The sequence below is a fragment of the Protopterus annectens genome, chromosome 1.part2, assembly GCF_019279795.1.
Source record: "Protopterus annectens isolate FY-2018-M chromosome 1.part2, PAN1.0, whole genome shotgun sequence".
Lineage (NCBI taxonomy): Eukaryota > Metazoa > Chordata > Ceratodontiformes > Protopteridae > Protopterus > Protopterus annectens.
In genome coordinates this window covers 1,146,012,954-1,146,040,727 of record NC_056727.1, presented here as the reverse complement: position 1 = coordinate 1,146,040,727, position 27,774 = coordinate 1,146,012,954, and positions in this window count along the sequence as shown.

The following is a 27,774-nucleotide window of genomic DNA, read 5'->3' as shown; positions in this document are numbered from 1 at the left end:
TTTGCTCTACACCATGACCGCTGCAGTGGAGACGTTCGATCCTGCGGTTACACCGCATTTGCTTCAGGATGTAGGCAATCAACTTCCGGTTTCACGTACCGAATTCAACGAGGTTCTAAACATGCTAGCTGAACTAAAAGGGCTGCTGCATGCACAACAAAACGCCAACACTAATGCCAACAACTCTGCATCCTTGGCTGATACTCAGGCCAACAAACGCACTCATTGGACTTGCATGGCAAAAGAACGATTTTGGATACCACCACGCATGTAGGCGGATGCCCACAACAACGCCTCCAGCACCAAGTCCACCAACTCTACTCGTTCAAAACGAGGAAGGAGAAACCAAGGATTTTAATTTCACTGACTGGGCTAACAAACCCTTCAATTTCCAAAAGGTACTGTTCGTTCCAATAATTCTACCTCAATTGAAGGATTTTGATGACTTTAAAACAAATTGTATGGGTTGAGAAGCAACCAAATGAAATAGACTACTTGTATGAATGTGTTAATGTTAAACGTATTCAAGGGTTTACGGTTTTAAATTTCCAAATTACGTTAAACATGGCACTGCACAATACAGACAAATGTGTGACATATTTGACAAGGCAGGGATTGAAATTATGAAGCTAATGATTGCAGAATATGAAAGTAAAGCTAACATGCTAAACACTGAACTGAATGCTTTACATCAGTTGGTTGTTTCTGACAACCACTTCTCCACGGTCAAACACGAATATGATAAGGTGTTTGATGATGTTGATTCATTTTGTAATAAAATTATGAATCGAAAAATAAGAAAGCTTGAGAGGGATTTACATGAATATAGGAATGATTTAGCATATCCCTGTCATAACAAATTTTCTAAAACTGCTAGATTAACTAGTACCCCTGGCAATGATGGAGATGATGTTTTTCAGCCAGACACCCACCATGCTCCATGTAGAAGTGAGCGTTTGGCTGAAAAAGACAAAAGGCAACGTGAGCAGGATTTTCCCACACACCCGGGAGGCCGGGCATGGGTCCCAAACCACAGAGAACAGGGTGGAGGTGGACGAACAAACAATATTAGAGAATATTTCTCAAGATGTTGCAAATTCCTCCGATCAAATCTGCCCCAGCATTGAATTTATGTACCCTGCTGTCCCGCTTAGCACCAATATCACTGCAACCGAACATGCCAACTGCACTATCTTTAGGAGAAATGATTTCACCATTTACAACTACACAGACCTTGTAGTCAATGACACAGCTTTCAATCTTTTCACCAAAGGATTTCATTTTGTCCCCACCAACAGAGCAAACTTGGCTCAGTTATTAGTTGACCTCAAGTTATTTATCAGAGGACTTAACCTCAAACACTTTTTAAAGGACAAATTTGGCAACCTACAGGATTGTGTAGGAAAAGCATTTTCAATCCCCCACGCATCCACTTCTCAGATTGTATGAGGAACTAATTGAACAGGACTTGCGAAACATGTATGGTAACCCCGAGACCGCACCTAACCAACTTGAATACTGAACATTTTGAATACATCAACAAATTGTTTGAAGAACACATCAGAATCATGAAACCTGATAAAGGTGGTGGTGTGGTTCTCATGCACGAGTCCGCTTATGAAGCCAGTATGCATCATGTTTTACATGATGATACCCAGTATTGTTTCATTTCTCGGAACGAATACAATATCGCACTTGCAAAATCAAATCCTCCTTATATGACAACTTATTGCAGGGATTTATAAATGAAAACTTTACAATTTTTGATTGTTAATAAACCAACTATTCGGTCATCTTTGGAATCCCAAAGACACACAAGGGTATCAACCCGTTGATTTTTAGACCTATTGTCTCGGGTGCAGGTGGTGCGACTGAACCCATTGCCAAGTTTATTGACTATGTTACTAAACAACACATTCATGCTCTTACTCATGTGTGCAAAGACTCATGGGAATTCTTAAAGCTTTTCCTGTTACCAACTGCCCCTCCTCTCTTTTGGTCACCATTGACATTAAAGACCTCTTTTCAAGCATTCCCACTGACAGGGTTAGAATGGTTTGCTGATTTTTCACCAAAGAAACCAACTTGGGCAACAACTTCATCAATTTAATCATTGACATGATGAACATGGTTTTAAACAACAACTATATTTTTTCAATGGGGAACTATTTAAGCAGTTAAAAGGAGTGGCGATGGGTGCCTCTTGCTACCAATTATGCCAACGTGGTACTACACAGATGGGAGCAAGAGTACATATTTGGCACGACTTGGGCACAGTTTCTCACCTTTACTGCAGATACCTTGATGACATCTGCCTCATTTGGAAAGGCACTGAGGACCAGTTATCGGCTTTCCTGCAACACATCAATAACACTACGGAGTTCTTGACCTTCACACACAATATTAGCCATGAAGAATTGCACTATCTTGACGTCACTATTCACAGGGACCCTCAATCTTTGGAATTATATTCCAAGGTTTACAGGAAACCCACTTTCTCCAACTCTCTACTACACTATGAGAGTCAGCACCCGCTTCATCAAAAGAAAGGTATAATAAAGGGACAACTTATAAGAGCATCAAGAATGTGTAGCAGACCTTCGGACTTCTTAGAGGAGATCCAGAATCTACACCGTATGTTCATTGAAAGAGGTTACCCTGTCAACTTGCTCAATTCTCTAACGGATGAAATTCTAACCAAAAGACACTTTATACCCTCCACTGTTTGGACGCACACAAGCGCAGATTCCCAACCTCACACAACAACAAAACAAAGAAGGATGGCAACTTCATCTACACCTTTTCTGACAACTCGAACAAATTGAAACCATTGTTTCCAAATATTGGTTTGTGCTGGCGGTAATGATGACTTCAGGAACATTATTCCAGCCAAGCCCAATTTTGTAGGAAGAGGGGCAAAACCTCAAAGAAATCTTTGAGAAGAAACTTACAACAACTACTCACAACCTACAACAAAACAAAGGCACCTTTAAATGTGGTGCCTGCAAGCAGTCCTCTTATCATAAACAAATCTCACATTTACCTAAAATCTAGACACATTCACATCAGATCTCCTGGCCATTTTTCATGTGCAACTAAAGGAGTGGTCTACATTGGGCTCTGCATCACCTGTGGTGCCTTTTACATAGGTAAAACAGAGAGAGAATTCAGGAAAGGTTGTACGAGCATATTTATGACATTGAAAGAAAAAGGAAAGTAATGCCTTTTCAAACATTCACTCACATGTCATAATTACAAACTCTCTTTCATGATTCTTGAGCAAGTGAACCCCAGTACTAGAGGAGGTGATTGGGAATCTACCCTGGAATACAGGGAGCTGATTTGGCAGCTCAGGTTAGATGCAGGTAGGCCTCCGGGGCTAAATGGTACACTTAGCATAGGCTCAGTGTTGAAGCTCAGAAGAGCCAGGCTGTAACATGTTTTTCTACAACATTACCACCTCATACCTCACTTTACACACATTTTATATACATCTTACAACCTATCAATTGTGCCATTTATTTGTATTATGCTATCATTCCTACATGATCAACAAGAATGTAATATACACATTTTTAGCCTATTCTATATTGCTGATTTTAAATCCATTTGGTTTGTATACAACCCCTATTTTTATTTTTATTTTTATTCCTACTTTTACTTACATTTTCAACACTGCTTTTTTCTTTTTCTTTTTATTGAATAATTCATGTATGTAATTTTATAAAGGTACCAACATGGTACATTAGTTACGCATCATGTTACAAGCAGTGTGGATTTCAAACATTTTTTATGCTCACTTGATTGAGTTGCTTATTTATTTGCTCATGACACCTCTAATTTCTTTAATGAGACCCAGCTGTAATTAAGCATGTGATCAACTAAGACTTTTATTTAAACAGTAGCTTCTTTTGAAAGAAACTGTTTTTGACTTGATAAAGCTTGGTATTACCCAAGCGAAAGCGCTTGTCTTATACTGCTGTTTCTCACTTTGTTAACCTTTGGATTTTATCATCTAACAGTCGAATAAAGGAATTGCCTTTTTATCGAATTATTGTCTTCATTTGATGGTCTTGGAGTCTCTTCCTATATTTTCTAGGGTATTGATGTTCTTGCCTGGGGGGATGTAGGAACATATTATGTTTATAGCCTTGGATTTATTCACTTGGAGTTTGGTGCAAAGTATTTCAGCATTTGCTGGGGTGGGAGGCAAGGAGTCAATTAAGGCTACCTGAAGTTGGGATTTGTATAGGAGGGCCACTCCTCCACCCTTTTTATTTGGACGATCTTGCCTTAAGGTGCTGTAGCCTGGGGGAGTGAATTCATTGTCTTTGGTAATGGGTTTAAGCCAGGTTTCAGTGAGACAGAGGATATCAAAGGCGTAGAAATCAATTAAGGCATGGAGTTGTGTGACTTTGTTGTTAATGCTACGAATATTTAGGTGAGCAATAGAGAGGGAGTCAGAGGAAAAGGGTGGGTTAGAATAGTTAGCAGTTTGGTTTGAAGGGATGTGATTGTGGAGGTATTGGGACCAGGGTTGGGGTGGATGTCCCCATGTATAAGTAAAAGTGTTTGTGGGGGTTGAAGGACCTTTGTGTATTTGAATGGTATTAGATAGAACCGTTTGGAGGTTGTGAGTTTGTAATGGTGGGCTTTATGGTAGAGAGGGGGGAGGTAGGGACAGGTAGATAGTATATTAATATGTGTTTGGTTGGGTAGAGGAAGTGTGGTTGTAGTATGTTTGGCTGATGCAGGAGTTTGGTTGAGCTTGAGATTTTCATAGGAGGTAAGGGTGTAGCAGTAAAGCAGGATGTTAAGGAGAAGAAGAGGAAAGAGTGATTTAAGGGTTAAAGGCATGTTTTTATAGAGTGTGAGGCTAGTAATTATAGGACTGCACGGTTTGTAAAGATAGGGTGAGGCAGTTTGGAGAAATGGTGTGGTTGTAGGAGTGAGGAGTTGATTGGTAGATGTATCCTTATCCTGTGGTAAGGCTGACATTGGCCAGTAGTGTGATTTTGCATTCCATTACTCTTGGGGTCCATGTTGGCCTCAGCACAGGACACCATCACATACCTTTGCTGCTGTGTGTTCTGCTTTGCAGATGATGGCTGTTACCTCAGCATCTGCAATATCAGGGGACCATCTGCTGGGATAGGTATTTTGCACTCGGGGGGGGGGGGTGTTTGCACTGCACCTGACAGGTTGCATGTTAGCAATATGTGTGTGTGTTTGGTATGTTGTTTGTAATATCTGTGTGATTCAGAGCATATCTGTGGATGCCCAACATGGTTCCTACCATCAGTTGGGTAAGCCTTGTGATTATCCTTAGTGTCCTGTACGTTTTGTATCTTCATAGGTTCATATGTTCATAGTAGGCTAGACACCCTAGGTCATTAGTAAGCCTAGCTAGAGTGTGTGTGTCTTTCGCCACCCCTTGCTATGTTCAATTATGGCCATTTATGAGGTTCTTCACTGTGCCTCTGTCTGGTCGTGACACAGTGGGGACCCCCAGTATACATGTACGGTCATCCATCCACTTGGCAATATTCCTGTTGAGGAGTGTCAGTGAGGGGCTCTGCCTACCATGGATTGGGATCCTGTTTCTGGGTGTGGGGAGCCTATGGGTTATGTATCTGTCCCTCCAGCACATCTTATTTCATTATGTGTTGAGGTTGACATCTGTGACTCTCACAGCTCCAATGGCTTTGATTTCCTGTGGTGTAGCATGTCCATTACTCCTGTGTTGGACATGGCCTGGTACAACAGACATACTATGCCTCTGTGTAGGCAGTGTGTGACTGCAGTCAGCTGGGGTGTCTACAGCCAGGCAGCATATGACATATATTTCACACCCTTTATCCTGTTGGTGGGGTAACTATGAGGTCTTCTGAACCGCTGCAGGTGTCACGTACAGTACATCCCATATGAGTCATTGTACTAGATTATGGGTCTGATAAGGGAACAGTACAGCGGCACAGTGACCTCTGTTGATGTTGATGTGAATCCTTTCATGATACGGTGTCCAGTATCAAGAGTCTTCATAGCCACATTGGCATTGTGGCTGTCACATGACAGATTAATGTCAACCTGTGTCCCTAGGTCCCTGATGACTCCTTGCATACATAATGGTTTGACACCTATGTGGTACTTTGTGTACCTTGTCTGGTATTTGGTGGGACATTCATACTGTCCAGTGTCTTCGGATGTCTGGGTGGGGTTCTTGTGTGTGAGAGTGTGGTCTGTCGCATGCTACAGACTGTACAGCAGTTTTGACTACAGTTATGTGCACATGGGTGGTGTCCGCTGCTTTGTGCATTGTCAGTTACCTGGCTATATGTGTGTCTGTGCTGCATATGGATACTCCCCCTCCTTTGATGTCTTGGTGCAGGTGTTGGGGCCATAACACATGGTATGTGGTATAACCTAGAAGTGCTGGTGTGCTATCACTAGGCCTGCAGCAGGCTTCTGTCACTGGACAGGCATCAATGTTCTCCATAATGGGAAGTGCCTCAGGGGCATGCATATTGCAGTTTACACATCTGGCATTGGTCAGCATTACCCTTATGTTTCCTACCACTTATGTTTTCTAGGGTGGTGGGTAGTCTTTTTGGCCTTGCCTACATACGGCTCTATGGAGGCAGCAAAGGCCTTATCCAGTATCCAGACGTACACGGGTAACAGCTGACAGCCATCCCTGTAACAGCAGCATGGCTTGTCATGCTTGACATCTCAAGCAGACACACATTACACCCTCTTGGACTGACAGCTGTAACTGTGCCAGCTGTTAAACATGAGCATTCTGTGTTTGTACTATGGCATCATTCTTGGTGAGGGTTGGATGCTGCACACAGCCAGTGTCATCCCGCCCTGGGGTACATACTCGGAGGGACCATCCATGTCTCATTTGATGTTGACCAGGGAGGTACATCTCAGGTAATTCACACCAGCATGGACATTGAGTGCATCATATTTCTGCTTGCTTTGGGGTGACCTGCATACTTGTGTTAAGTGGCATTTTGTGGCAACCTACAAGCAGCTTACTCTACCCTTTCCCTTGTTCAGTCTGGTGAGTGGGACAGCTGTGTGTCTGCCTATACAGACACCTATTACGACTGTATCAGGCATGTTGTTTCTCCTTCGGGCCTGTGACTGTTTGGCACACCAGCTTTGCGTACTATTCATTGCATGTGCTATGTTTGAAGGTTATGGTTGCTTGTGATCTACTTTGGAGGCTTCTGTTGGTGTGCTGTGTTTGTAATTAAGGCCTCCGGGAATATTTGTCTGTGTTTATGTGTTTGGTTTACAGTTGTGGTACATCTATGTGGGACTGGGTTTGTGGTGTATGTGGTTACCTTCTCCTCCTGACTAGTGTTGACAGTACTGAGTTGTTGGAGCTCAACCTCTGGTCTGGATACATGGATGCATCTATCACATATGTTTGTATTTATTGGGGGGTGTTGTGGTTGTCTGTGTACTTGGTACTGGCATCACATTGCCTCTGGATTCATAGATTATACTTGTTGTGGCTGGACTTAGTGGATTGTATGTGTGGACATATGTTGTTGCCATACTACTGGTCAGTGATTACTTCCCTTTTTATGTTTGCTCTATCATGTGGTAACTTCCTCATTCTCTTGCATGATTTGGTAATGGCTGGAGGCCAGCATGCCAGATGCCTGCGTGTATGGCATTGTGTGTTGTTGTTATTTGTGATTGCATACTCCAAGCATTCCTGGCTGTGTTCATGGAATGCCTGTATAACATGTTCTGTGGTGTGTCTCATATTCTGCACTTGCACAGGGCCTTTTGTGGATTCAACATTGGTTTTGAGGGCTGCAACCTATACTTTACACATGTTTTTCACTGTGGTATTCTGGCCAGGGACTGGGGTCAGGGTGTGTATATCCAATGTGATTACTCTATGGTCTGGTCTTACCAGTGAGGGGTACACTTCTCATCTTGCCATCCAGTACACATGTTGCTGATTATCACATCCAGTATGCTTACCCCTCTTGTGGGAGTAGTACATTGTTCCTGGGCATTTTGGTTTATGGAATCTGGGTAATTTTCTCCTACTGTGTTGGTGCTAGTACAATGCTACCAGTGTATGTCTGGGTATTTTCAGTCAAGCAATATAATATGGTTTGGGGGGCTTGATATATTCATGTATTCCGACATAGGCCAGGTGCTGTTCCTGGTATTAGGACAGTGGTCTGCAGCAGGCTATATACTACGAGGCAGTTTTAGCCATTGGTATTTGACCATGGATATTCCATGCTGCTTCTTGTTGTGGTACCAACATGGGGGTGTGGTTATCCTTGCCATTTCTTGCTAGTCACCCTCCTTTTGTAGCTTGTTCCATGTTTTGCGGCTGTACAGCACAGTATGAGGTGTGACCTGGTAGTGTTAGGGTGCTGATGTGAGCCTTGCCCAGTTCTCTATTACAGGACTGGTATCTATATTCTCCTTACTGTGTGCATTTACACTGCACACATCTTGCTGTTTATACATCTGTCATGGGTAGTATTACATCTAGGTTCCTATCCCTTGTAGAACCTATGAGGTTGGGTTTGTGTTTTGAGACTTACCTATTCAGGGCATGCTGTGGGTACTGACAGTCTTTGCCAGTATCCATGGGGCATGGCATGATAGGTGCACGCCACCCCTAGCAGGTGGTGCATCATGTCAAACTCTGCATATCTTCCCAGCCTGTAACACATTGGCTCCCCTTTGACTGACTGCATTACTTCAGCCAATTATTGTACTTGATCTTCTTGTCTTCATAGTGTGGCATCATGCTTGGTGAGGGTGAGATGTTAGGCAGGGTCTTCATGTTTGCATATACTAGATGGTGTTACATTGCTTAACACATGGCAATCATGCCTCAGGTGGTGCTGCAGGGCTGCCTCTGTCAGATGCACATACTACACTCCCTGTACATGTTTGAGAGCAGGTTGTGTCATGTTAGGCATCCCTGTTACTATATGAGTGAGTCAGAGGGGTATCATTCCCAGGGTTCCTACTGAGCCAGTGTATGTGCTATGCGTTGCCTCTTTGCCAAGGCCAGGGCATACTGGGTATGCCTCCTTCTGCCTACTGGGGCAGGCTCAGGTTGTTCCTCCTCCGAGTCACGCTCTGCCTGTGATGGCCTTGGCAATGGTGGGGGCTGTTTGGCCCGGCCCTATGCTGGTCCTGCTGCAGCTGTTTTCGCAAGATCATATTATGTAGCATAGCACATACCATGACAATTTGGGTACATGTAGTTGGTGTGTACTGCAAGGCTCCACCAGATGTGTCCAGACACAGGAACCATGACTTGAGCAGCCCAAACACACGCTCTATTACATTACGTGTTTGTGCGTGTGCCTCATTATGGCATTCCTGTTCAGGTGTGTGTGCATTTCTGATGGGTGTCATCAGCCACGGCTCCAGTGCATAACCTGCATCCCCCACTAGGTGTCCGTGTGGGATGTCCCCATTGGCAAATGTCTGGTACAGCTGCGTCAAATGCCAGATGTGGGAATCGTGATAACTCCCAGGGCAGCCACCACACACATTCATTATTATGCCCTGGGCATCACACACGACCTGGCAGTTGATGGAGGCGAAGCCCTTGCGGTTAATGTAGGCCCTACCCCACTCACCAGCTGGTGCTTTGATGCGTATGTGCGTGCAGTCTATTGCACCCAGTACCTCAGGGTATTCTGCTATTTGCTGGAAGAGACGCATATTGCTGGCCAATACCTCACGGGCATTGGGGAAATATACATGATCACCGACATGTGCTGACATGGCATCCAGGAACTGGTGTAGTACCCTGGAGGCTGATGCCTGTGATATCCCCATCATATCGCCAGTTGGTCTCTGGAAGGTACCTGTTGCTAGTATTCTTAGGCCAACACATACCTTGGTTTCCACTGGGATGGGTTCCCTCTGTTGGTTCTGTGTGTGAGGCGTGGCCTGCACAGCTCAACAATTTGTTGCCAGAGCTCTCTGTCCACTCTATAGCTCTACTATCTCCAGCTCATGTAACCCGTGGTAGGTGACCCTGGGCCTGTACACTCTTCTCCGTCTCCTCACTGTGGGTTGTCTGGCACCATCTGCATTGTCACCACCCTCAGCAAGTCGCCTATGTCTCATTATGACAGCTATGGCAGCCCCTAACATTTCTGCTCTGAGTGAAGCTTTTTCAGTTTTCACTTCTATTAGCTTACTCCTGTCTTGCAGTGTCTCTTAATGGAAACATCCTGCACTACTGTTTGCAGAGTTTTAAGTGCTGGGCTGGGCTACTATTCTGCCTGTGTAATTGCCTGCTTCTAATTATTTTCACCTGCTAGCTTCAGCAGTTATCCCTGCTAGCTTCCTATTAATTCTGTTGCTTCCTTTTTCCTCTCTGTTTCCTCAGGGGGGAGCAACGTGCATACTATCTGAAACACGCTCACAGTGGCTTACACGCGCGCACATGTGCTTACACGGTTCAGAATCTACTTATTCGGGTTTAAACGCGTGTACACCCACGCAAACACTGTTACACGTCTGCCAACAGCCTCCAACATACTCAGCCTGCCTTACACGCGCGCACACCCACGCAAACAGTGTTAAACATCTCCCAACACACTCCCACATGCTCACACTGCCTTACATGCACGCACACTGTCCTACTCACGTTTCATGGCATGCACATGCGCATGCACGGCCAGCAAGAAACTTTGGTGTAGGTAACAGTGTACACCTTCCATTTCTTGACTTTCCATGACTTATCTAGTGGCACACCTCTTTCCATGATCTGTGCCTGTCATCTGTCATGTTACACTGGCCTCCAATGAACTGCATTTCTTTCTACCATTCCCCCCTGTGATGTCACCTATCTCCTACTCTATTCCTCCCCCTTTTGTATCTCTTACACTTCTCAGACTGTGCTCATTTGGTATGTGACTGTGAGATTCAGTATCCGAACCCTCATTTACATGAGATTGCCTACTAATGCTTAGTTACATGTCTTAGACTCAGCTTCCCCCCTTAGCAACCACTACACGGTGGCCATGTTGATTTTGGTCTGCTGGTCCCTGCATTGTCATTCCATGTATTGCATGAAACCCACATTTGTGGGTTTATAACCTTCTTTTTTATGGTTTTATACAGCGCAGCCCGCTTGCTGGGCTGCGCTGGTTTAAACATCGGCGATCGCGAAAAAAATTATATTTTAATATTTTTGCATCGGGTTATCTTGCCAATGGCCACATATTTGGCCATTGGCATGCTGCCTGAGTCATATGCAACCTTTTTTGGAGCTGACATCGCTCCGTTGTGGAATTTGCAGAAATGTACTCAGTTGTCAGCTGAGTACATTTCTGCAGCTAAAACGTCTCCTACACGGACTGGTTTCTGCTTCGTGGATCGCTAATATACCTCATTTGCATACCTTTTGGATGCAAGTGAGGTATTTAGCATGTCCACGCCCAGTCCGTGTAAGAGACGTTTTAGCTGGTCTCTTACACGGAGCTTAGGGCTGTTCCTGGATCACGAGGCTTGCATGGAGTGTTGCACGTCTCTTACACTCCGTGCAAGCCTTCGTGAATCCTGCCCATTATGTCTGACCAGGTGGATAGCAAGGCCGTATTGTTACCAGAGGAAAACTTTTTTAAAATATACAGCATCAGCAGTTTTTATGAATAGAGGACTGTAAGCTAAAGTGATGTAGATGCCCTGTGACATACCACGTCAGTAAGGTGGGCACAGCTTGAATGTTAAACCTATATAAAATTGTGTGTTTCCTGTTTCATGTTAGACAAAATTCTGTACTTGTATGTTTTTTGCCTCCTGGTGTACACTAGTAAACTTTTTGATCCTGAACCTCCTGTGTATTGAATTCTTGATTTTATTTAACATACGGCAATAAATTAGATTTTGAGTTACAATCCTACTTAAATGCTACAATGGTTACAATAGTTTTTAAGCATTGCACAAGACTACACTGAGTGTTTGTTTTTTGGATTTGTTCATAACACCTACTTCCTTAATTGCTGTGATACTTCTACTTAGCTGTACCTAACTGTTTCCACATACAGCATTTATTTACAAAAAAAACTTTCCAGTAGTATTTACTGTGGCTTCTATCACCTTCAGTGGACTCAGGTCATAACAATGATGATACTAGCTATGTCATGGAAAGGGACTGTGACTTAGCATGGCCAACCAGTTATATCCTCCAGGCATACATTGAAAAAGCTTGTACTATCTGTAAATTTGCTGTGTACTGCACAGAAATTACCTGTTTCTACTACCACATCAACAGCAAAATCAAGCGCAGCTGCATTTACATCGCTGCCATTTTGCACGTCACAGCATTTTAAGGTGATCTTTCCACACTCCACAACCTCAGCATTCCATTTTCCCATACCCATCCCGATAGTTGACTAACCAGACTGTGCCCCCCCCTTCTCAGATTTCTAGATCTGCCACTAATAATCTGCCAAAAAGACATGCATAAAACAGACTAAAAATATGAGGCAAAATCTGTACATTCTTTGAAAATCTGGCCAGTTGCAAGGTATGATTTTCTGATGTAGCTGAAGAGTAACTTATTTTTCCTTTCAGTCTTTGTGATAAAAATGAGTTCACTGTTAGATCATATACTGAACTGAAAATGTTAGGAATCATTTTTTTTTCCTGCAAACAACATACATCTATTCATATTTATTCCATGTTCCACATTGCAGCATAAAATGTGCCCTTATTTCAGACTGCCATTCTTCTAGAAAATACGAATCATACTTACCCACTTATGTATGTGTAGATCCCTTTTATAGCTCTTTTCTGTCTCATTTATAAACTAAGGCGGCATACCATATCCACTGAAAAAAGGTCTAAAAAAGATGGGGACATATACTAGGGTATTTTATTAAGACACTAAGGTATTTCTCTAGGACAAATAAATGTTATTATGGTTTATGTGCCATTTGAGGATCTTTCATTCAGACTAGCATCATTCATGTTGTATCCTGTTAATGCTGTCTTCAGAGATGATCTTAATGTGTTATATGATAATATAGCAATATAGTTTTTGTTGCATGTCTTGTGGTCTGGGTCATGACCTTAAAAGGGTCTTTGGGCCAGTGTACCCAGTTAACAAATGTATAAATAAATAAAATAAAATGAATAGCCATTTCCTTCCATCCTGCTAGCAATATCCACAAAGCTTAGAGTAAGGGGATTTTTAAGATTTACTGTCCTGTGACTTGATAAGTATGTCATGAATTTGTCATTGGCTGTTTTCTCATACTATATATATGTAAGTCTTTAAACCTGCTCCCAGAAAGGTTTACAAGACATTGTCAACTCAGTAAAGAATCTTGAATGTTATGTTGGACTGAAGTCACATTTCAGCCTCTTTAACTTTTGACATTGCTTTCCAATTGTTGCAGGTTAGGAGTTGGATTCATGAATGGTTTACACTTTGTGCAAACCTTTAGCTCAATTCTGAATAAGAGGAAGGAAACAAAATTGCAGACTGAGTATATGAATTGCCATTCTCACCCTGCCACTGCTACACCATGACAAACCCGTTTTTAACATATGCTTTGGCTAGAAGTATGGGAATATGAATAGCTCCTGTACTTCTAGATGACCCAGTGTGCTACAGGAAATTTTGGGTTTCATCGTATTTATCAGCAATATGATGAAATCAGCGCCCCAGCCAAGCTTTTGATTCAAAGACCACTCCACAGACCTAAGTCACAATATTAGAAATGCAGCAATCACCCCAATACCTTACCATCTCATCCTGTCATTCCCACAACTTCAGCTATGAGTGAGTACAGCACCTGCAAACAGCAAACACAGTATCACCACCAGAAGACCATGGCTGCATACAGCAAGACATGGCACAAGTGCCCGCAATGTTTCTCTCACGCCTCCCGACCTTTGGTGGTGACTGGAGACCCTTTCTACCTTATTCTATCACCTGTGCTCAATCACAGCCCATGGCTTCTCCTCATGTTCTTTCAGCAAGCATTGCAGTTTCCTGTGTTGGCAATCATTCTAGTGGTACAGGAAAAGCCATTGTCTGCATACTGGAATGATCTGGGACTTTTTGCACCATCATTTGTATTGTGTGTATTAAAGACATGGACTTTAACTGGGGAATAACTAAGATAATTTGCTCTTGAAGTGAAATGGTTTATATTATTATGCTTTGTTATAAATTCATGGGCTATGTAGAATAAAGTAGCTGCTTCACATATGTGGTTTGCTTCCAGGGGCTTTACATGTTTACAGAAATCTGGCCATACTACTAACTATTCAATTATATTTCCTTTTGGGATTAAATTAGTGAATGTGCAACAGATTGAATGTTATGCAATTATGGCATCTTTATTAGATAATGCCTGTTCTCTGCAGTTATCGTAAGACTTTATTTTACTGGAATATGGTGCTGTTAATTAACAATGTATAAAACTGCATTTGCATTCCACATTGAATCTTTTTTATTTCCAGTCAGTTTGCTGTATGTGTCTCATTATGTTGATGTGCTTAGGATCAAGAAAGTTAAAAAAAAAATCTGATCCTGAATTCTGAGAATGTTTATTATCTGTATGCCTTTCATTGTGATAACCAGACTACCTTAGCTAATGCAAGCTAACTCTTTGGATTTTCATACATCTTGTATACTAGATCTACATGACACACCATTCCAGTACTATTGTCACACGGTGCTGCACACATGGTTTAACCCGTGCCACCTGTAAGGAGATGAAAAAAGAATTTTGTTCATGAATGGTACTTCATATTCATTGTGAAAGTTCCCTTCCACTATGTTACTCATACAGTAACCCAACTCCTTATTTCCAAATTTCACTTCCCCTTATGCCAACATAGTTATGGAATAACACAACATGGTCCCTGCATCAACAAACCTATGTTCATGATTCCAACTCAGTGCTCTTAACATAGTCAATGCAATGCCTCTATTTTTCTAATGGGGTGTGAATCCTTTTACCCAGAAGTCTAGGGCAGTAAAGTCACTAATGCAGGTTTGAGTTCTTGCCTGCATTAAGTAAAAGTTAGCTAACTTAGTCCATCCATAAATTAACTGCTCCTGGTCATGAGCATATGTAATAAAAGATTTCCACTGCTAATCTCTCTGGTGCAGGCAATCCTCCAGCTTCAATGACTGGTTGAAATGTAGGAGGAAGCACCATGTCACATAATGTTGAGGAAAACTAGGAACAGCTTGTGAATCAATCCATTGCAACAGCGTTTAAGTGAATCAAGGGAGAAGAAAGATAGGAGACTGGATTACAGAGACAAAATAAAACAGTAGGGTAAAAGCAGAACAGTTATATTTTTGGGGGAGTTGAATCTGTTATGAAGAGATTGGAACATTCCAAATTCCTAGGAAGGAAGGGAACAGATCAGTCCTTCAGATATTGGGGATTTGGTCATCTGGCATGGAATTGTACTGGAAAGATATAATTTTGGATTTAGGATTTAGAAAGGTAGAATGGGATAAGGATGTGCTGGTGAAGATATTATTAGCCATTGAGTGGTTTAGGTGAAGATGTCCTTTTAATTTGCATAGGAAAAAGCACTTAACTACTGTGGAGAAATGTTTGTGGAGTTTGATTCAACAAATTCATATTTATCATCATGGGTAAAAGTGGCTTTTAATGCATATTGCAGACATGGAGTACAAGAGGGATAAAACTAGCTACACTGAAAATGGATGAGAGATAAAGGAATCGCACAAGATGAAAAAAGGAAAAAGCAAAAGAATATAGTTCTTTGTCTTATTCCTCAAGAAGAAAAGAGTATGGTAGATTACATCCTGGCAGTGTACTTAAAATGCTCATGTGCCTAAAGACTGAAAAATAGCTTGTATGTACAAGACAGATTTGGGAAAATCTAGGGAGCCATATACCTGTTAGACTTCCATCAGTGACAGGGAAGGTCATCAAAAGAATCCTGAGAAGGCTAGGTGTCTTTACTACAGCATGATAATCTGTACACAGGAGGTCATAACATTGTTTCATGAGTCAGAGGGATAATACCCAAATGTGACCCAGATGACCCAGGACTGATTAGCACCCAGACAGCTATGACAGCCTACAAAGGAGGATAAATCTGACTGACCAAAGCCAGCTGCCCTATCCTGAGGGGAGAAAGGCAGCCTGATCTATTACAATACAGACACCACAGCAAATGCAGCATAAAGTGTTGTTGATGTGCTTGACCACCATTCACAAGAGGTGTACTGTAGTTAGCAGGGTAACGGACCTTCAATTGGGAACAAAGCACCTTAATTTGCTACAGATGAATCTGATAAATTAGAAAAAGCCTTGGCTATCTTCCATGGTTACTGGGTGATTGATTTCTTTCAGATATCCCATGTGTCCTCGATACATTAAATCTCAGTAATCACATGCTTGCCCATGTCAGAGCATAACAGATGATTGCCTGAAACAGTGTTGTTTTGTTTCTGAAAGCTTCCCCTTCATCTGCATTGTGCAATTGTGGAGTTGGTGCATATATACATATAAATACTACCACAGCCCTTCTATCCTTCACTAATCATATAAACCTTCACCGGAATGATAAATATGTATCAGCCATTTTCCAAGATCTCTCAAAAGCATTTGATATGGTCTCCCACTCCATTCTACTAGACTCACTAACATCATTATCCTTCACCTCCTCTACTATAGCCTGGTTCAGAAGCTACCTATCTGACAGGCAACAATAAAGTCCAGTGGAAAGGAACTCTATCTATACAACTTCCAACCACCATAGAAGTGCCACAGGGCTCTATACTGGGCCCACTATTGTTCTCTATTTTCACAAATAACCTCAATAGCTCTACACAACATGCCACACTCATACAATATGCGGATGATTCAACCCTGATCTGCTGTGCCTCATCTCCCACCACCCTACATACACTCACTCAAGATACCTTTAACACAGTAGAAAAATGGATATCAGGTATCCAACTAATTCTAAATCCCAAAAAGACAAAACTGTTATTATTTACCCATAACAGATAAAAAAAATCTCTCTCCTTTACCATAACATCTAAAGATGGCACCACCATCACCCCTTCTAACCACACCAAACGTCAGGCAATTGAAATAGACAATAATCTCCACTTTGATGTTCACATCTCATATACCATAAAACTAGTACACAAAAAGCTAGGCTCCCTGTACAGGCATAAGTCCTTTCTCTCAAAAAAAGCAAGGGTCACTCTTGCACAAAGCCACCTCCTCTCAACTCTATTATACGCAGCACCAATCTTTACCCAGTTCAGACAATGTGACCTAGACAAACTAGAATCATGCTACAATAAAATAGCCAAGTTTGCTACTAACTCAGTCTATAGAACCCATCACTGTACTGCACTAAACGAACTAAAATGGCTTGAGCTACCACAGCTACTTAACTATCACCAGCTGGGTATAGCCTACAATATTCTCAAATATCCTGAAAAAAACCCTCATTATCCAACCTACTTACTGTCTATACTGCAAACCGGTACCTAAGAGCTAGTGAAAAATCTCTCTTCTCCATCACCAAGGCTAACAATAATGCAGGGAAAGCGCTCTACTCCAACACCGTTGCCAGAAATTGGAACTCTCTTCCCCTATCTGTGTCCACTTCCCCCTCCACATCCATACTCAAAAACTCCCTCAAATCGCATCTTCTTAGTACCTGGTTATGCCCTTGTATCACATAACCTTACCCACACTGCTATTAACTCCCCAAACTCCTTGGTCATCTGAAAGGGTACTTTTAACTGTAGAATTTTACTTGATATATTTTCTTCTTTTACCAATGTATAACTGACATTGTCTTTTTACCTATGTTCTATATCTTCTTTTACCTGGAGTGTTTTATTAATTTCTTGTTATATTACTATGCTCAGCATACATGATGTAACCTGTTTTCTGTATTATGCTGGATGTATTGTATTTGTATAACTTGATGCCGGAGCTTTTCTCCCTGGGCGTCCGCTGAAAATGGACCTGGTCCAGTCAGAATTTCCTGGTTAACAAATGTAAAATATATATATATATATATATATATACACACACACACACACATATACACATACATTTTTATATATATAAATATATATATATATATATATATATATATATATATATATATATATATATATATATAATACTCCACCAATATCCAGCACTTCATAAAAAATTAACTTTGCAGCAAATCAACAATATTTGCTTCAATGAATAAAATAAATCACAGTGAAGCAATCAAGCTGAAATATCAGACTATCACAAACCAGTTTTGCTCACCACAGTCAGTGCAATACAGGAATTAGCAACATAATAGATTTTAAATCTTGTATTTAAAGAAACAGTATCAATTTTAACTTTATTAATATATGTTCTTACCAATTCTAGCAATTACCATATCAATGCCCACAAAAATAAAATGTGCAGCCACATGTTCAAGTTGGTATTTATATAAGGCACTTCTAGAACATTTAAAGTTCATGTCACTCAAATGAACCACTGTTCTTTGTTTCAGAGATCTTGACATTTGACCAACATAAAACGCCCCACACTGACAAACCACCATATGTATTATCCATTCAGTATTACAAGTAATCACATGTCTAATGTCAAAAACTTTAGAAGTGTTAATGGAGGTAAACATTTTAGTTTGGGAAATAATCTTACAGTAGACACAATTCCTACAGAATGTACTAGCACTTAACACATTTTAAAACCTGAAAGGTATTCTTCTATAATTTTACCTCTTTGGTAACGAAAATGGCAGTAATCATCCAGACATTGTTCAACAAAAAATCAACAGATGCCAGTAAAACAGAATCCAGTGCTTCAGAAGTTTCCTCGAATTACTCAAATACAGATACCAAAACCGATATAGGGGAAACTGTATATACTAATTCACCATTGAATAAGCAACCTAGAGGCCATTTAGATGAGCAGGAAGGAAATATAATATGGTTTACTACTGAATAAATATGTGGGTATTTGGAACATATTAAAAATGATTAAAATTAAACATTAGGTATGCTCTGGATATAATTGTTCCAGTTATGTATTTTTATATATATTAAGTAATGTTAGGTAATTATTAATATTTAATGTTAAAAAAAGTTTTTTTCTCCATGTTAAACAGGTATCTGAATGCAGAACTTTCAAGTATTTGTCATTCTGATTTATTAAGTTGTGTATTAAGAGTTGGTAAAATGTTAACCTATTTTTACATTTGTATGAACTGAAAACAGTAAGTTTTCTAAAAAAAAGTTTAATGCTATGAAAGTTTGGTAGAATTGGTATGAACATATATTTATAAAGTTAAAATGGATACTGTTTCTTTAAATAGAAGATTTAAATCTATTATGTTGCTAATTCCTGTATTGCACTGATGACTGCAGTGGGCAAAACCAGTCTGCAATAGTCCGATATTTCAGCTTGACTGCTTCACTGTGATTTATTTTATTCATTGGAATAAATATTGTTGATTAGCTGCAAAGGTAATTTTTTATGACATGCTGGATATTGATGGATTTTTATTATATGTTGGAATCTGTGCACTTCTTTGCTGTTTCTTGCACAAAAGGTGATTTGTTAAATTTATACACATACACACGCACACACACACACACACACACACACACACACACACACACACACACACACACACACACACTGGAATCCATCACAAGGAGAAAAACTCAGCTGTCCAGATCCTGGAGCTGGCATGGGAGGTGGCTTTCATTATAAAAATAAATAAATTAATTAAAATTAAAAATCTAACACCTCCACGTCAGTTCCATAGCTTTAAATCATCTGCCTCTTTAAAATTCCCAGAAACCATCAGGATGATGATGATGATGATGAAACTAAACCCCAGAAACCTAATTCTGTCCATTATGTGCAGGAGATCTGAGCAAAGCATCTTTGGATTTGACAGCAGCATATGTACAGAGGAGTAGAGACAGCAGCTGTTCTATTCCAGGAGATTTAAAGATTTAACTTATGAATGAGCATATGTGGAGAATGAAATTGGCAAAGTCACAGTAAGTGCACAAGTTGACCAGTAGAAGATAACTTGTGTGTGTGTGTGTGTGTGTGTGTGTGTGTGTGTGTGTGTGTGTGTGTGTGTGTGTGTGTGTAATGTCCCCAGTTAGAGGTACTGTCAAGTTAAGTGACTTTGCTGAGAGTCAGACCCTGAACCTTAAATATTGGGAGGCAAGAACCTTAATTCTGCACACCAACTGCCAGACCTGTTATAATTTTGTTTTTTTTTTTATTTTTGTAAATCACTAAAAATCTACTGCCAATCATTAGCGACCGGAGTTCTGCTGTGGTGACCCCTAACCGGGAAAAGGCGAAAGACACAAACAAACTGAGGATTATAGTCTGTCAGTGTCAGTCATAAAGTTTCATAGTTTTGTGGGTCATAGTGTCAGTAGTGCAACAGGTATCATACTTGCCTTTGGTGTAGAAGTCTGTGGGTTTTATTTTCACACCAGGGAGATTAATTGTTAGAACTGCAGTGCATCAAAGGGGAGTGTTGCACTTCTGAGTGTGTCATTTGAAGGATATACTGAAGTCCCATCTGCTTGAGTTAGTGATAGCTGAGGTGGATGGAAATGATCCTGCAGCAATTTTTGAAAACAGTAGAAGTCCTTTATTTATAAAAAAAAAAAACCACACAAAAGTTTACAATAAATGTATATTTATATTTACAATATATACATTATTTACATAGACATATTTTTTTTACAAAATAATGAAAAGGAAAGCATTTTTAGTTATGAGATTTCCATAACCAAAATCTTATTTTCTTTAACATCATTGCAAAATCCTATTTTTCACTGAATAAAATTTCCTTAAATCTTTAATTTCAAATTAACTATGTTATGCAAAACATTTTATCAGATTTTGCTAAATACTTTCTACCTTTTCTTTTATAATAACTATACTATATTGTATCATAGTTAGTTTGCTTACATTTTTGATTCTTTCTAAATATTTCATTTAAACTAACTTTGCCATAAAGTTGTTGTTCATCTACATCCAAGAAAAACACGCTCACTAGTCTTTGATTCTTTACAATAGAGAAATATCCTATATTTTTTCAACTTGGATGGCATATTTGCTTTCACAAGCTTTTGTATACTAAGCCTCCATAGAAAATCTTGACATTCAACCATTTCTTTACATCTTGACATTCTAGCTTCAGTTGCTGCAATTCTAAATTTTAATAATTCTTTTCATGGGTATACACAAAAATATTTGTCCATAACATTATTGTACCACTTTCTTCTATTAACTTCTATTTCATCAAGTTTTATTTTCCATAAGAAAATTTTCTCTTGATAATTATTTATTTCATAATTGGTCCATAACCCATAGGGTAACAAACTTATTCATATACACACTGTCTGAATGAACATTTATTTATACTTATATATGTTCTCCAATATTTTAGGTATTTATTTATATTCATCACCATATGGATGTATTTATTTAAAGGTATAGTTAAGTTATTAACATAGTAGTGGATAGGTTGTGATTTTAAAATTCCTGAAGTATTTTAAAAGTACTTTTAATGGTTTTACCAACTTTTACGGTGTTGTAGAAGTAATGACAATTTTAAGTATACTATGGCTTTAAATGAAGGTGCGTTGACTGCTCTAGGATGTAATGTAATTGAATTCCTTCTTTTAAATTCAGTGTGTGAAAGCAATCAATTGTATCTGATGAAGTCTCTTTAACTTATTTAAAAACAAGATGGAAACGCTTATACATTTGGATATTCTACGATTTTAATCTTGGATTACAATAACATTTTGGCGTGTTCATATAAACATTTGCCTACTCCATTCTGCTTTGTGCTTGGCTAAATAGAATCAAATGCTTTGCTTACATCACCTACCATAATTCTAGCTATATTATTTCTATATAATACATCATCTACTACTCCCCGTATAACAAAAAGTAGCTCTTGCACACTTTTTCTTTTTATACCATATATATTTTATTCATAGCATAATTTATTTTGCTTTCCATTCTTCTCTGTAAAATATTCATAAATATTTTATAATCCACATTGTTCAACAGTACTGGTCTCCAGTTCTGAATTTCATCCTTCTAACCTTTTTTTATATATAAATTTAATTATTCTGAACATAGCTCTTTATATCGAAATCCTTTACCATTCATTTAACAACATTAAAAATACCTTTTTTATACCCTTGTCATATTTTTATACATTATATATTCTATTCCACCTAGACCAGCTGCTAACTCCAGCTTAAACAATTTTTATATATTTTCTAGTTCCTCCATTACAATATTTTTTTCTCAGTTTCCATACTATCTTATTCTAAAAAGGAACTACTTCCCATTCATTATGTGTTTGTATATTTTTCTTTAAATAGGTCTTCTATATAATTTTCTACTATTCTCATAACTTTATCTTGTGTGCTATACAGTATACCATTTATGTCTTTCATTTGCCTCATTATACTATTATTTTCCTTAATAATTTTACTCAAATAAGGAGCAATTTCTTCTTTTTTTCCGTGTAGAAAATATATTTGTTTATAAAATAAATACTTTATTTTAGCCTTATTCAACTTGTATACCTCCTGTTTTTTAACGAAAAAGCTTCATAATTTCTTTCCAGACTGTCAAGCATCTCATTACTTAATGTTCTATTCTTATTTTTTTCTACCCTTCATTTTCTTGTTCACATTGCATATAACATTTCTTATACTTTTGTTTAAAATACAACCACAGTTCTGACCAATCCTTATAGAAGCTTTCATCTTGCCAGAGTTCCAGGCTTTTGTATCTTCCTACCTTTTTCCATTTAACTTCATTTACTCTTTTAATCCCTTTGCCTATTTTTAAATGCCCATCATTCCCTTATAACTAAATCCAAATAGTTTTATGATCACAAAAAACTGCTGTCAAATCATTTTCTTCTACTATTAAATATCTTGCGAAAAATAGAAAATAATCTATTTCCATTTTGCATTCTCCTCTATACAAGTCCATGCAGTTTTGTCCCAAATTCTCAATTGTCCACGTTTTATAATTTCTAATACTCTTTTAACATCTTAATCTTTTTTCTTTGACATCTTAAGTTACAGTTAAAATCTCCTACCACAATTATCTCCATATTAATAACAACATATTGAATTACATTCCTAAACATTTCTTCTCTCTCATTTTGTCATATAAGCATAAATTGCAGCAACATTCAATAGCTGATCTTTCCATCTAATACCAACAATGGTAATTCTCCGCAGGATAATTAATATTGTGTCTATAACTTTTACGATATACTTATACAAGATAACTACCCCTGAGCAAACTTCTTTCCCTAAATTCCAAATCACATTATTTCCCTACCATATTTCAGTTTGATATCTTTCTTTTTTAGTTAAAAATCCAGAATCTTCCATAATAATAATATCACTGTCCTGTTATTTACACCAATCAATAATACTTATCCTTCTTACCAAGTTTTTTTAAACTATTAACGTTTATTGCTAAAAATTTACAAGTAGCAATATCTTATTTATTTAAGTTATCCCTTCCTTTTTTTTACTATGACCTTCTATGTTTTTTTCTTTTTCTTTCCCGTACTCTTTTACCAAGAGAACTTCTTTTTTGTTTAACTATATCCAATTTTATGTTTTCTATATCACTAACATATGAACCTTCTTCTTCTAATACTACCTGTTTTCATTATCAACTTCTTGTTTCTTTTATTCACTCTCTGGAATGTCGTCTGTCTGTATTAAATCAATTTGTGTATCTATAATTTTGTATTCTACCTCTAAGTGTTTAGTATCTTGTCTCTGATCAGTCTGAGTATCCATATTCTATGACTCTATCACCTTACATTCCATACCTAAATGCCCTGTCTTCTTACATTTATAACATTTTAACTCACACATCTTCATATCATGCCCTAATTCTCAATATATATAACATTGTCTCTTTTCACAATTTTTAATCAGATGATCAGTTTTACCACAAAGAAAACAAGTTTTCAGTTGAACTAAGTATCTAACCATACCTTTATCTTCCATGACATTTATAATGCTAGGAATATGCACAATCTTTTCATTTTCTACATTTAAAATTACAAGGCAGTCCCATTCCTCAATCTATAAACCTCTTTTATCATATACTTTTGAAATTTCTAGTACATCTTTGCATATTTTCAATAAATGTGCTTTTAAAGCCTCTTTCTCTACTTCATTTCTAAATTGTATATAATAAACCTTTTTGTTTTTTTTTTTTTTGCTTTTCTTTAAAAAGTCCTTAAGATGTACTGATTCCAAAGAAAACAGTCTTTTTTCATATTTTCCTATACATTTCTCCATTAATTGTCCAGATTCAAAGATAATGTCACAGTAACTCTCTTTATTTACATGTATGAAAGCTCTTACTTAATTTGATTTAGTTGCAAGAGGTGCAATTATTTCATCCCATACCTTGTATGTTGTCCAACTCAGCATCCTCTTTTTTTTCTATTCTTACTTTAAACATTGTATGTTTTCTACTTGTAGAATATTTCTTCTATTCTTTTTCTTTCTGTGCTCCCATCTTCACCATTTCTGCATTTGACTTCTTTACCGCAGGTTCTGCTTGCTGACCATCTTTTTGCTGTATTCTGTCCATAATTTCACCCCAGGAGCCATCTTTATTGCTTTCTGGATCACTCATATTGTCTAAGTCATTAAGTAAATCATCCAGCAACCTTCCAGACTGGAGGGTTGTAGCAGCACACACTTGTGCTAAATCCTTTTCCCAGAATAGGTTTTACTTGAAGAAATCTTCCAAATCCAGCACTGGAACTACTTCCCTTTCTTCTTCCACCACTGCATGAAACTCCTGTAAAATTACATCATCACTGCCTGTTGAATTCTCTTTTAAAAGCTCACCCACGTTTAACTCATCACTACACGTTTTGGCTGCATTCGTCTTCTTTCCTCCATCTAAACTGACTGATTCACCACTAAATCATGAATCAAACTCTATTACATTTTTACATAACTCCTTACTTTTTCTGAGTTTCTCTGAGCCAGCTCTGCACTTAGACCAGAAACTGGAAGTATCACACTAATAGCATCCCTATACATGAAAAGATTAGAGGAAGTTTCCTGATGCCCTGGCCAATTTTCTCCTACTAGAATAAATACCACCATGTGTCTCCCCTGAAAAGAGGCCACTAGCCCAGTGGGACTAACCTGGTTAACAAGGGATAAGTTAAAAAGGATAAATAAAATACACATCGATGCAAAACCTGTCATTCTGATACCATTTTAAGTGATTTAGAGTACTCTGCTCTTATTTGTCATGACTTTTGCAGAACATCTTTGATTTTTGCCTCTTATTTATAATCTGTTCTTGAGCAAGTCACTTACCTAGACATTACTTTGAGGCAACTGGAAATTTGGGTTAGGCTCTTCAATGGTCCCCTGGACTGCAAGCCTAGTAACTAACAATGAACAGTAGTACTTATGGGATAAATTAAGGAAATTGTAGTAAGTAGGAGCATCATCATATGAACAAGGTTCTTTGAATGTAATCCTTGCTTTGCTTGTTCTGTTAAATGTTGACAGTATATTTATTATTTAGCTGTGAATAAGCTGGACTGTATGAAGTCTGAGCTTAATGTTAATATTTTTATTATGAATACATTTTTAATTTGGCTTCTTCTTCTTTTTTTTTTTTCTCTGCTGGCACACAGTAATCAAATGCAGTGTGTTTTCCTAAACTAGCGCTTAACACAGATGAGTAAGGCTATAAGCTGTTAAAAAGCTACTTACTGTAGTGCATGGTCTACTTCCCTTGTCTTTTATGTGACTCTGGCATGTTACTTCACCAGGCAGTTCTCCTGGACTGCTCCTGAAAAGGGACACATGTCCAGTGGTGTGTTTTAAGCTGTTAGCAAATGTTTTTTTTATTTATTTAACATTTGTTTACTGGAAAAGTCAGACTTGGAACAAAGCCAATTTTCAGTGGCGGCCCGGGGAGAAATGCTCCAGCATGTCTTTGTAACATGGGAGGAAACTGGGGTACCAGGAGAAAAACCATACAAATGCAGGGAGGAGATGCAGACTCCACACAGAAGGCACTCCAGCCAAGAATTGAACTGGAGAACCTCTTGCTGTAAGGTGACAAAGTTACCACTGCACCACTGCACTGTCCAATGTGTTACACTTGTCTTTTGATTTCCTGCATTTCTCACATAGACACTAATTATTACTACACTACATGCAATTTGAGTATGAATCACAGCATGTCTCTTACAATTTAATTTGTTGCCAGATGTGGTTTCACTAAATGTGAGGTTACTGTTGCTTATGCTGTCCATTTTGAAGGTGAGACTATTTTGGTTTATGTAGAAAATAGATGTCAGTATTTCTTCTGTAAAATTTGAAATAAAAGTTTTAAATGAACTCCATCCCTCTGTGGTAATTGTAAAAGTAAGAAAAAATAGTAAGTACACTAACAGGTTTAAACAGTGTTTATCCTACATGAGGAGAGACAGTCATGTAACATGATACTGATATGGCTAGTGGGGGTCTGATTCATTACCATGTAAAGGGCCCCATTTGTTCACAATCTGAATTTATTGATTCTGGAGGTGTATGCAGCAACAATGCAGCATTATTAGTCATTCAAGTAGGTAATACCTGTGCTGGGTGATAGCTATTCTTGACAGAGAATACACGTGGAAGTCACAAATGAGATGTAGGTGTAATGCAAGCATTTAAGCCCCCCAAAGGAAAAAAAAACAGTATGCTGTATGCAGTAATATTTCTGAAATTTGGATCACATGCTAGCTGTTGAACAAAAGCTGCTACAGCATTTATATTGGGTTTTTTATAATTGTTTTGCTATACACATTGCAATAAAACTGTATTCATTCACTAATAGCCAACTTACTGAACTATAACCAACTGTCCATAGCTCATTACTTGCTGTACCACCCAAACAAGATTCCTGATCTCTCAGGCTTACTCAACTTTCACAATTCTGCTCGCCAACTAAGATCCACAAACAAAGCCCTTCTTGAAGTAGCTAAATGTAGATACAGCGCTGGTGAATCCCTCTATTCTTACACAGTTGCTAAAATCTGGAATTCTCTTCCACCAGATATCAGATTGCAAAACAGCAGTCCCCTCTTGAAAACCCAATTAAAACCCACCTCAATCTCATCTGGCAATGTACCTGTACTGACCATGGCTAGCCCTACTACTACCATTCAGATAAATCTTCCTCTGGTACTACTCAAAGGTCAAACATGTAGAAATAAAACTACCATAATGAATTGTATTTTTAAATGAATGTATATAACTGTATATATTACTCCACTTTCTTACTCAAATGCATTATATTTTCTGTTTTACTACTGTACCCTCTATATTGTTCACTTCTTTAACTTCTCATCATACTATGGTATGATATACTATTAACAAGAAACTGAAACAAGTTCAGCGGACAAACTGGTTTACTGGGTGCGGAACAGGACGTAGCTCGTGCGGATACGGAAGGAGAAGTGCAGGAACAGCTGTAACTCACAGGAACAATACTGTAGTAGAAACACCGTAGACAGTAGTTAAGATCCACAAATTTCTTTAATACGAACACCAAGGATAGCCACACAGTGAAAAAGGTTAAGCGCTTTCGATTGGTACAACCAATCTTCCTCAGAACAATACATATAAAAACTCTTTCATCT